At 40.7% G+C, this 10,254-nt stretch overlaps 1 protein-coding gene across 6 annotated transcripts in view; it reads right to left on the bottom strand.

The window, feature by feature from the left end:
• Positions 1-10,254, bottom strand: part of LOC120528080 — a 99,528-nt gene that overhangs the window by 86,003 nt on the left and 3,271 nt on the right. For 2 of the 6 annotated variants that reach the window (XM_039752083.1, XM_039752085.1), the window contains exon 1: positions 1,955-2,177. The exons of the other annotated variants lie outside the window; for them this stretch is intronic. The gene's annotated coding sequence lies outside the window, so the exon portion shown is untranslated. Of the gene's footprint in view, positions 1-1,954; positions 2,178-10,254 lie in introns of those variants that run through there. 6 annotated transcript variants of the gene reach the window in all.

The following is a 10,254-nucleotide window of genomic DNA, read 5'->3' as shown; positions in this document are numbered from 1 at the left end:
ATTATTGTTTGGAAGTGCGTGTGTTTTTCACTGAGTTCCAGAAGGTAAGGGTTTCACTCTTTTTTTTCTGTGATATAAGAGAGAGAGGCATTAGCGTTCTGTGTCAAACCCCATCTGTTGTTATTTTAATACTACATCGGGCCCATTGGCAGCCCTCTATTCGCGCATGTGTGACATGACCTCTATCGCCCCGCCTAGACCCATCGCAAGGTCAAAAATATGAGAAAGGGCATCCGCGTTAGTTTGGAGAGAGCCACAGCGGTAAACAACATTGAACCTGTATGGCTGTATGTCCAAAAACCATCAACACTTTATGCACGGCCATCCACTGCAAACCTGCATGGTCTGTTACCAGTGTGAATTCCCAACCAGCAGGTAGTACCGCAGCTGGATCAGTGCCCATTTAATTACCAGGGTCTTGTTCTACTGCGGTATACCTGAGGCCTCATGTTTAAACAATGTGCATGCACAAAAATGTTGCATACGCCTGTTTCCACGCTCAAATCATGATGTGTAAAACCTAAACTTGCCGTTAAGCCACTCACATTTTCACGCTAGCTCAAACCCTGGCGTACACAAGTTCCCTGCTCAGTTTTGCAAACTGCCGGCACCCAGTGTCAAAGCAGTGTTTTTGTTCCAGTGTGTTTTCCCTTTCTTTTTCAGATCCACATCCCTGACGTGGCTTTACCATATACACTGAAATTAACCACATATTGTTTATTAGTTTAAGACCTCTGATTGTAATTAACCTGTAACAATATAATGGTCCACAGAATGGTCAAACTATTCCAAATACCATAGCTGCTTTAGCATTGTTACTCTCACTGCACCTTTCTTCTTCTTCTTCTTTCAGCTGCTCCTGTTAGGGTTTGCCACAGCAGATCATCTTTTTCTGTATTACTCTCACTGTAGCACTCGGAGTATCTATATCACTGTATCTGAGTGTGGAATCACAGCTCTATAGCAGCTGATCAGAAAGAGAATTATCAGGATAGAGCATCAAGCACACACTGCCTCAGCCATGCGCACAATCTATTGAACATCTCCTGTACGGCAAACACTTCAGAGCCTTTCCTGTACTGACTTTGTGGTTCAGAAACAGTTTCATCCCAAGAACAATAAACACAATCAATCAGTCCATCAAGTGCTCCTTGTAGAACTGTTGGTGCTTAGAAGTACAATTACCTCACTGTAAACTTGCGATACTGTTATACAAATATTATTGCACAACCTGAGTCACTTTATAAAGCGCGTATTTACATATGATGACAGTATTATTTTTAAGATGAAATGCAGCAAAATATGTTTATTATATTATACAGATGAAATGTTAACATCATTTAAATAATCTATATTTTTAATAATTAAACATGTGAGGACCCCATGACCCTGTAGTTAGGATATAGCTTGTTGGATAATGGATGGATGGAAACATGTGAGGACACGGTGTCGCAGAGCTCTGTTCAGGAATTGTTCCTGCCTCACGCTGTATTCTTGCTGGGGCTGGCATGACACTGGAAGAATAGATGTATAGAATAATTAAACATGTGCTATGAAGATATTTCATTGTTCCTTAAATGTTTTGAAGAATCAGAGTTCTAAGCTTACAGATGGCTTAACGTCTATTACTGAGCTGATTGTGTGGCGATTGGGAATTGGGGGTTAGAAAAGGAAAGACAAGAATTGGGGGTTAGTATGTTTGAAAGAGACAGTACTGTTGCAATAAATTATTTCATCGAAGGTCGCACACGGCACAGCAAGCATCTTGCGTGAGGGAGGAACAATCTCTGGAAGCGGCGGAAGTTCGCTACTGTCACTGCGCCACAATGTTCCCATGTTTAATACATGCTTTAATTCCTATCATCATGAAAATGATATCAAGTATTCATCTCAGTATTTAAATTACAGTCTTCACTGTATCGCGGGTTTTTAAATACAGTAATTACTTATTTACCTTTATTTAACAAAAAAAAGAGTTGGGGACCGTCCACTAATAATGTCCAAAAGATAATAATGAAAAAAAGCCAGAATTCGTGATCAAAATACTGTATAGCAACTGACAATTTTACATATGCAAGAATGGCGTTTTTATACGAAAAAATATGGCGGACGGAAGTGAGTTGGAAGGAGATGACATTATGGCTGTCAAACGGAAGTGATATCATCTTTGGAAGCGGAAGTGAGTCGGAAGTGATATCGTCGGGGTGGAAGCAGAAGTGATGTCATAACGAGGGCGTGACATTGTCTTTGGGAGTTGGAGAAGGACGTGATGGTCGGTCACCATCTTGGGAACCCAGAAGTATTGAAGGTATTTTATATTTCTTCTTTCTGTCTGAAGAGAGAGAGAGAGAGAGGCGTTATTACCGTGGATTGACCCCTTGTCTCACGATATTTCACTCACCTCCGGGCTTGTTGACTGCCTCTTAAGCGCACATGTGTGACAATATATATGTTTTTGTTCTTATTTATTTTTAATATTATGATGATAACATCACTGGACCACCATTTTAGTATGGATTTTCCTTGAAAGTGCCATTTGCTCTTGATTTTCATGTTGTGTGTAGCAATCTGGCAGTTGCTACACATGATCAGTAGCATTGCATGGTCAGCATACTAAATGAAGGCAAAGAAGCTTTCTTAGCAAAGCAAACCTATCGTTAGCACATTAGTTAAATAGGGAAATATTTTAAATTTCAAAGACTTAGATTTAGACTATTGTGACTATAATTTTCTTTTGCAATATTTAACACATCCTGCGTTGACCTCTTGCCTCTTTATTGAGTACTCCCTTGGATATCCCATAAAACTCCTGATCATTTACTGTTTTCTCTGATTTTCATTTGATCTTCAAACTGCTCATTAAACTTTGAATCAAATATTTAAAATACATATGCGTACCATCTCAGGTTTGACGGTATTGGTAAGAAAGTTTCAGTTAAGCCTTCAAACAAATGTTAAAAAAGTACTTAAAACAAATGGGAAGGATTGGGATCAGCTGCTCTTTTTGTGATGTTTACATATATGATGTACAATACATAATAATAAGAAGATATAAGAAGGTGCCTCAAGTGCCAGTTGACTTTAACCAAACTTAAGCTGCTGTACAGGAGAAAACCCAGAGTTCTTCTTCACTTAATCAAGAGATGAATCTGGATTTTAGGTGTCCTACTTTCAGTTCCTCTTATGCTTGATCCATTCCTTATTTTGTTTTTTTGTGGTTATTTATTTTTGTAATGCTATTCTATTGATACTGTTTTGTGACATGGAGGTCATGTGACATACAGTATTTTGTTACAACAGACATAGTCATAGCTTTATTATGATGGAAACATGTTGTCTGAATTTCTGCCAGGGACAGAGTTATGATCCTCATCCCTCCCTTCCACTTCAAACTTCTAGCTCACTGCCAGAGATCCTACAGGAGGGTTTCTTACTCCAAACTGACTGAAGAAACAAAGAGCAAACTTATTGAAACCTTTTTTTTCAATGGACAAGCTGATTAGCCTAGCTGGGTAGACACTAATACATTTTTCTCTATCCTTGGACCTAAATTTTGGAGAACAGTTAACTCCAAGCCAAAGAAAAAGTTAATAACAATTATACAAAATGTGGCTGTTCCCATGGGAAACAAGCTAGGGTTTACAAATCTAATCTTGCACTTCATTGTTACCAGACCAGGGTAGTGGTTCATGAACAACCCCATTGACTTGAGTGTGTGGAATTCATGCCAAAGATCCCAAAATGGGTAATCAAAGGTAATACTTTTTGTTAGTAAAACCCCATCACATTCCTTCCTAAGCCTGTTGGGCAATAGTGTTCTTGTAACGACTTCCAAAGACTTAAGATTATCATTTTGTCATGGAATGTTGATCTTATGAAATAACTTTGTAACACTTGATTCCTACCACCATTATCTTAATAAATGGATATTGGCAAACTCCTTTAACTTGAGAGACAAACAAAAAGCATGTTTGGCATTCCTAGTGAACATTGGAAGTACTGACACCTCCTTTTGGGATACATGAGGTCCTGACCACTTTCTAACATCCGGTGGACAGACTATTTAGGCCTATCAATACCATTAGTGCTGCCAAACTTGATGATATCATCCAGCACCTGGGAAGAATGCCAACTCAACCTATATATATATTTTTTTTTTGGGGGGGGGCTTGCAGAGTAATAGAATATCGTGGGTGTAGTATGACAAGCAAAGGTTAGGCCGAAGATATCATATCAGAACCCATTTGCAACTGGCCCCACTTGAAATAAAAGCAAGTGCAAGCTGTTTTAAGATTTAGTATTAAAGGTGAATGCCTTGCTCTTCTAAAGGAAATGCAGATTTAAGAAACATAACACTGGAACTACCACACATTTTTTTCAATACTATAACCAAGGCTACATCAATTGGCATCCAAATCATTTTGTTTTTACTAATGTTCGATCTACAAAAATCAGAGAAACTAACTGAACGTATATACAAAAATCATTTCCACAGCCATGTTGATACGTGGCATAGAACCACTTTGGTATTTAATAATGAGAAGCAAAGTAACATAACTATTTAATATCATCAAAGCACATAAATAACAAAACAAATAGACACAATATTTTCTTTGAAGATAGTTAAAAATGTATGGCTCTACTACTATCTGAGGGTATATCTAAACATTTGTAAATGTTAGCTCATCAGCAGTCTGCATAGAGTTTGGTGATCAGCTGAGCACTTTATAGAGTTCTCCTTTGCTTTGTTGCATGTGTATCATCCCACTTAGCCCTGTGACTGCACCATGTTGACCATCTTTTGGTATGCTGCTTTTTACAATGTTGAACTTAGGGCAGAGGTTCCTGTCTCATTTTGTCCACAGTATTAAGAAGGCTTGTTTTGCACTTTTCGCTACATTATTTGTGTGAAAATGTAATAATATATAAATGTTGTTTTTTTTTTGTCAGTTATGAGTCACAGCACCACAGTCCCAGTCTTCCTCTTGGTCTGCGACTGGGATCTTTCCCCAGATAAGTAATAGTGTTTTAGCACATGTGACATTTATGTCAGTGGTTGTAGAATATTTGATGCCAAACTTACTGGGTTTGTTTAATATATACATAAGTGAAAAGGTATAGACAGTTCATCTGTAATAACTGTTCTTTAATGGTTATGTTCTCCCTCAGCTTACAACACATTATGAAGCGTGCCAGATGTCTGAAATACTGTAGCAGCTAAGTTGTCAATATGTAAACATTCTTGCCACATATCCCTATTATCAAACTGCAGAAATGTCATGATTTTTTAGTTGCAGTTCCATGGCATGGACTGAAACTACTTTGACCAGACGTTCCCCATATCCATACTACTCAGTTCAGTCAAGACCCATTTGCAATGGTCCATCTGGCTTCAGTCGTGGTACACTGTCAACATCTTCATGTTACACAAACAAATAAAATCAATTGGTTGTCCTTGCATTTGCATGCATAGTCATGCCTTCCATGGCTATGAAAATGTATTGAATGGACTATCTTCCTGAACTGGCTAGCTCTTTCACTTTGTCCTTCCTCAATGTGATTATTGATGGTCGCTGTGCACTGTGCAATTTATTGACCTTGGTACTGTCAGGGAGTCTCATGGACCCAGGTTTTTTTTGTCTATTGTATTCTGTGTCATTATATTTTGGTTTGGTTTAGGTTTATTTGTCATATTTAGGTTAACACAGGGTCAACATACAATGAAATGTGTATGACGAGAAAAACAAGTCACTTAGGCTAGATCCAATAAAGCTAAAAAATAATTTAAAATCATTTTAAAAAATTACAAGTTAAAAATAGACTAGCTATATTAAATAAAATGTGTACATTTTAAAAGAAGTTATAGAGCAATATGAGTTGAATGAGCAGCAAGTACAAATGAGAGTTATTGCACAGATAATGTTTAATAAGTATAGATGCATATTCCATAAAGTGCAGATGCATGTTCCAGTCAGTATTCAGAGTGTATGCAGGTACAGTTTGTGTGTGAGTAGTGCAATGTAGGTGTAATGTAAGTGTATGTAAGTGTTCTGGTGTTGCTGTTGAGGAGTCAAATGGCCTGGTGGTAAAAACTGTTTTAAGTCTTGTAGTCCGAGCAGCCAGACTCTTGTATCATCTTCCAGATGGTAACAAGGAGAACAGCTGGTGTGCTGGATGGCTGTGGTCCTTTATGATGCTGCTGTTTGCCTTATGCAAGCACCGATGGAGGTAAATGTCTTCAATGGCAGGGAGACTCTTGCCCGTGATGTGTTCTGCTGCCTTCACCACTCTCTGTAGTGATTTTCGGCTGCTGGCAGAGCAGCTCCCATACCAGACGGTAATGCAGTCTGTCAGCAGGCTCTCGACTTCACTGCTATAAAAGTTTGAGTTGATGTTGGCATTCATGCCAAACTTCCTCAGCCTCCTCAGGAAGTAGAGCCGCTGGTGAGCTTTCTTAACCACATTGTCTATGTGAAGGGTCCATGAGTGATCCACGGTGATGTTTACTCCGAGGAACTTGAAGCTGTTAACCCTTTCAACTTCTACGCCGCTGATGTAGATGGCCTGGTGTTCTCCGACTTGCTGTTTCCGATAGTCCACGATCATCTCCTTGGTTTTGCTGACGTTAAGAGACAAGTTGGTATCCAGGCACCAATTACTCAGTGCCAGCACCTCCTATCGGTAGGCCGTCTCATCGTTGTCAGTGATAAGACCTATAATGGTTGTGTCGTCTGCAAACTTGATGATGTTTTGCAACACAGTTGTGGGTGAACAAGGAATACAAGAGGGGGCTAAGCACACAGCCCTGCGGCGCTCTTGTGTTTAAAATGAGTGATGAGGACATGTGTTTGCCAACTCTCACCACCTGGGGACTGTTTGTGAGGAAAGAGAAAATCCATCTGTAGATGGTCGTCCCCAACCCAAGGTCGTCAAGCTTCAAGACGAGTTTTGAGGGAATGATGGTGTTGAATGCCGAGCTGTAATCTATGAACAGCATTCTTACATATGTATTTCCTCTTTCCAGGTGGGTGAGGGCAGTGTTTATTGTTAGCGCAATGGCATCCTCTGCAGATCTGTTTGCTCTGTAAGCAAATTGGAGAGGATCCAGCGTGTCAGGGAGGGAGGAGCAGATGTAACCTTTGACCAGTTGCTCGAAGCACTTCATAATGACCGATGTCAGTGCAACTGGGCGATAGTCATTCAGACAGGAGACCACCGGTTTCTTTGGGACAGGAATGATGGTGGATGCCTTGAAGGAAGTGGGGAACACCGACTGCCTCAGGGAGAGACTGAAGATGTTGGTGAACACACCTACTAGCTGGTCAGCACACGCCTTGAGGGCACGGCCTGGGATGCCATCTGGTCCCCGAGCTTTGCGAGGATTGATCCTTTTGAAGGACCTTTTCACGTCAGACATTTCAAGGATCAGAGTAACAGACTCACTGACCCCTTGAGGATATAGCACCTGTTCTTTGTTGGCTCCATCAAAATGAGCATAGAAGGTGTTGAGCTTGTCTGCAAGAGATATAGTGGGCTGAACACTGACTGTGTTTTTCTTTTTATAGTCAGTGATGCAGCACAGTCTATTCCACAGGCGCTTGGTGTCAAAGATCTGGTAGCTTGACTATTTTACATAACATATGGAGCATGATTCATGGTGCCAGATATTGATAACATGTTGAGTGTTGGTCAAACCCATAAATAAGAATGATGTTAAACAGGTGAGATCATTGTGTTCTAGTACTATTTATAAGAAGCCTCCAAAAAAGGCCTAGTCCTTCAAGAAATTGGATGGGTCACAGCTCACCAGTTACTCCACAGATGAGTTAGTTAGCACTTTGAGAACAACTCTCTCCAAAGACATGTGAGTAGGATTTTAAGTTTTCCCCCCCTCTACAGTGCTCAATAAAATTAAAAGGTTCAAGGAATCCTGTCAAAACTTTTCCCTGGTGCATAAAGGGAAAATCTGAAAACCACTTTGGAATGTGCATGATCTCTGATCCTTCAGGCTTCACTATCTTAAAAACTACCATTCATCATCAATGGATATCATGACAAGTGCTCCAGAATACTTAAGTAAACGTTTGTTGGTCAACAAAGTTTACTGCTGTAGAAGCACCACTAACTCCTCTGGGTTCGGTTTCATCTGAGATGGAATGTATCACAGTGGAATCAAGTTTTGTGGTCTGATGAGTCAATATTTCAAATAGTTTTTACAAAAAACAGCTATCATGTTCTCTGCCCCAAAGAGTAAAAGGATCATCCAAGGTGTTATCAGCCTCAGGTTAAAAATCCAGTGTTTGTCATCATATGTTGTGTCAGTGCCCATGGCATGTACGACTTGTGCATCTTTGAGGTCACCATTTATGCAGAAAGATATATATACGTTTTGGAGCAACATATACTACCATTCAGCTGCTGTTTTTTCCAGAAATTTTCCCTACATTTTCCAGCAGGACAACACCAAACCACATTCTGCTTGGATTACAAGTGAATGGCTGTGTAAGACTAGAGTGCAGCTACCAGACTGGCCTGCCTGCAGTCCTGATCTGCCTCCGATTGAGAATGTATGATGTTTGAGCGGCTGCTACTTCACCACCTGAGGCCACGCCCTTGACGCTCTGCCGCTCGCATATCAGGAGAAGGTGGGAGCGGAGGATGCCATCATCTACTGTATATGCTACACCGATCCTTCTCCCACTTGGACAGAGGCAGTGGTGCAGTAAGAATTATGTTTCTGGACTTCTCTAGCGTCTTCAACACCATCCAGCCTCTGCTCCTTAGGGACAAGCTGACAGAGATGGGAGTAGATTCATACCTGGTGGCATGGATCAAGGACTTTGTTAAATGGTGTGACTCAAACCACTTACACCTGAACACCAGCAAAACCAAGGAACTGCAGATGGATTTTAGGAGACCCAGGCCCCTCATGGACCCTGTGTTTATCAGAGGCGACTGTGTGCAGAGGGTACAGACCAATAAATACCTAAGAGTGCAGCTGGATGATAAACTGAACTGGACTGCCAGTACTGATGCTCTGTGTAAGAAAGGACAGAGCCGAATATACTTCCTTAGAAGGCTGGCGTCCTTCAACATCTGCAATAAGATGCTGCAGATGTTCTATCAGACGGTTGTGACGAGTGCCCTCTTCTACGCGGTGGTGTGCTGGGGAGGCAGCATAAAGAAGAAGGACGCCTCACGCCTGGACAAACTGTTGAGGAAGGCAGGTTCTACAGTATTGTAGGCATGGAGCTGGACAGTTTGACATCTGTGGCAGAGCGACAGGGTGCTGAGCAGGCTCCTGTCAATCATGGAGAATCCACTGCATCCGCTGAACAGGATCATCTCCAGACTGAGGAGCAGCTTCAGCGACAGACTGCCGTCACTGTCCTGCTCCACTGATTAAGAATTAGAATATGCCAACAAAGGCCACGTAGAAATGCTAAATGAATGCATGAGGAATTTTTCTGCTTGCTAAACTTAACCAACTTGTGTCTTCAGTGCACAAATCTATACTAATACTAATCATCACGCCTCCCACGTAATCACGCAGTACATAGAAAACCAGGAAGACCTCCAAAAAGCGCTGAAGAAAACATGCATTATATAATTGAGAAGGCAGTGAAACAATAAGAAGCGAGCGAGTGACATATACAACCATATTCATGAGTTCTGCTACTTCGGAAACAAAGCACGATGTAAACCTACACTTTAAATTAAGTTCAAAAACCGATGGGAGGCTGAGTATATGTTTACTGAACCCGTGTGTCTCGTTTGTGGAGCTAATGTGGCTGTAATTACAGAATTTAATCTAAGATGGCACTATGAGACAAAACATCACAGTAACCTGAAAGACCTGAATGCAATGCAGAAGATACAGAAAGCAGAAGAATTAAATACGAATCTGACACTTCAGCGGACGTTTTTACCCGTGCAAAATCACAAAGTGATTTCAAGTGAAGCTGCTTTTATGGGAGACACAAATGCACCAGTGCAACTTGCCCCACTTTCCCTGTTGCCAAGTAATGTTGAACCAAGTCGTCACTACGGTGTTCCCAAATACGCACTTTGCTGATAAACCGAGCGCACTGAGTTTGTACGGCGCTTTGGTGACTTTGAAGAACAAAAAAAGTCCATCTACATGAGAGTAAAGAAATTTAAATGTTTGTTCTTTTAACGTTTACTTTATTTCTAACTTGTATAATTTAGACAGGATATATTTTTATGGAGAGCAAAATATTATAAGTTGTTTAA

Source organism: Polypterus senegalus, chromosome 4, assembly GCF_016835505.1.
Source record: "Polypterus senegalus isolate Bchr_013 chromosome 4, ASM1683550v1, whole genome shotgun sequence".
NCBI classification, from domain to species: domain Eukaryota; kingdom Metazoa; phylum Chordata; class Cladistia; order Polypteriformes; family Polypteridae; genus Polypterus; species Polypterus senegalus.
The sequence above is the reverse complement of the archived record's forward strand: the minus strand, read 5'-3'. Positions and strand labels throughout refer to the sequence as shown.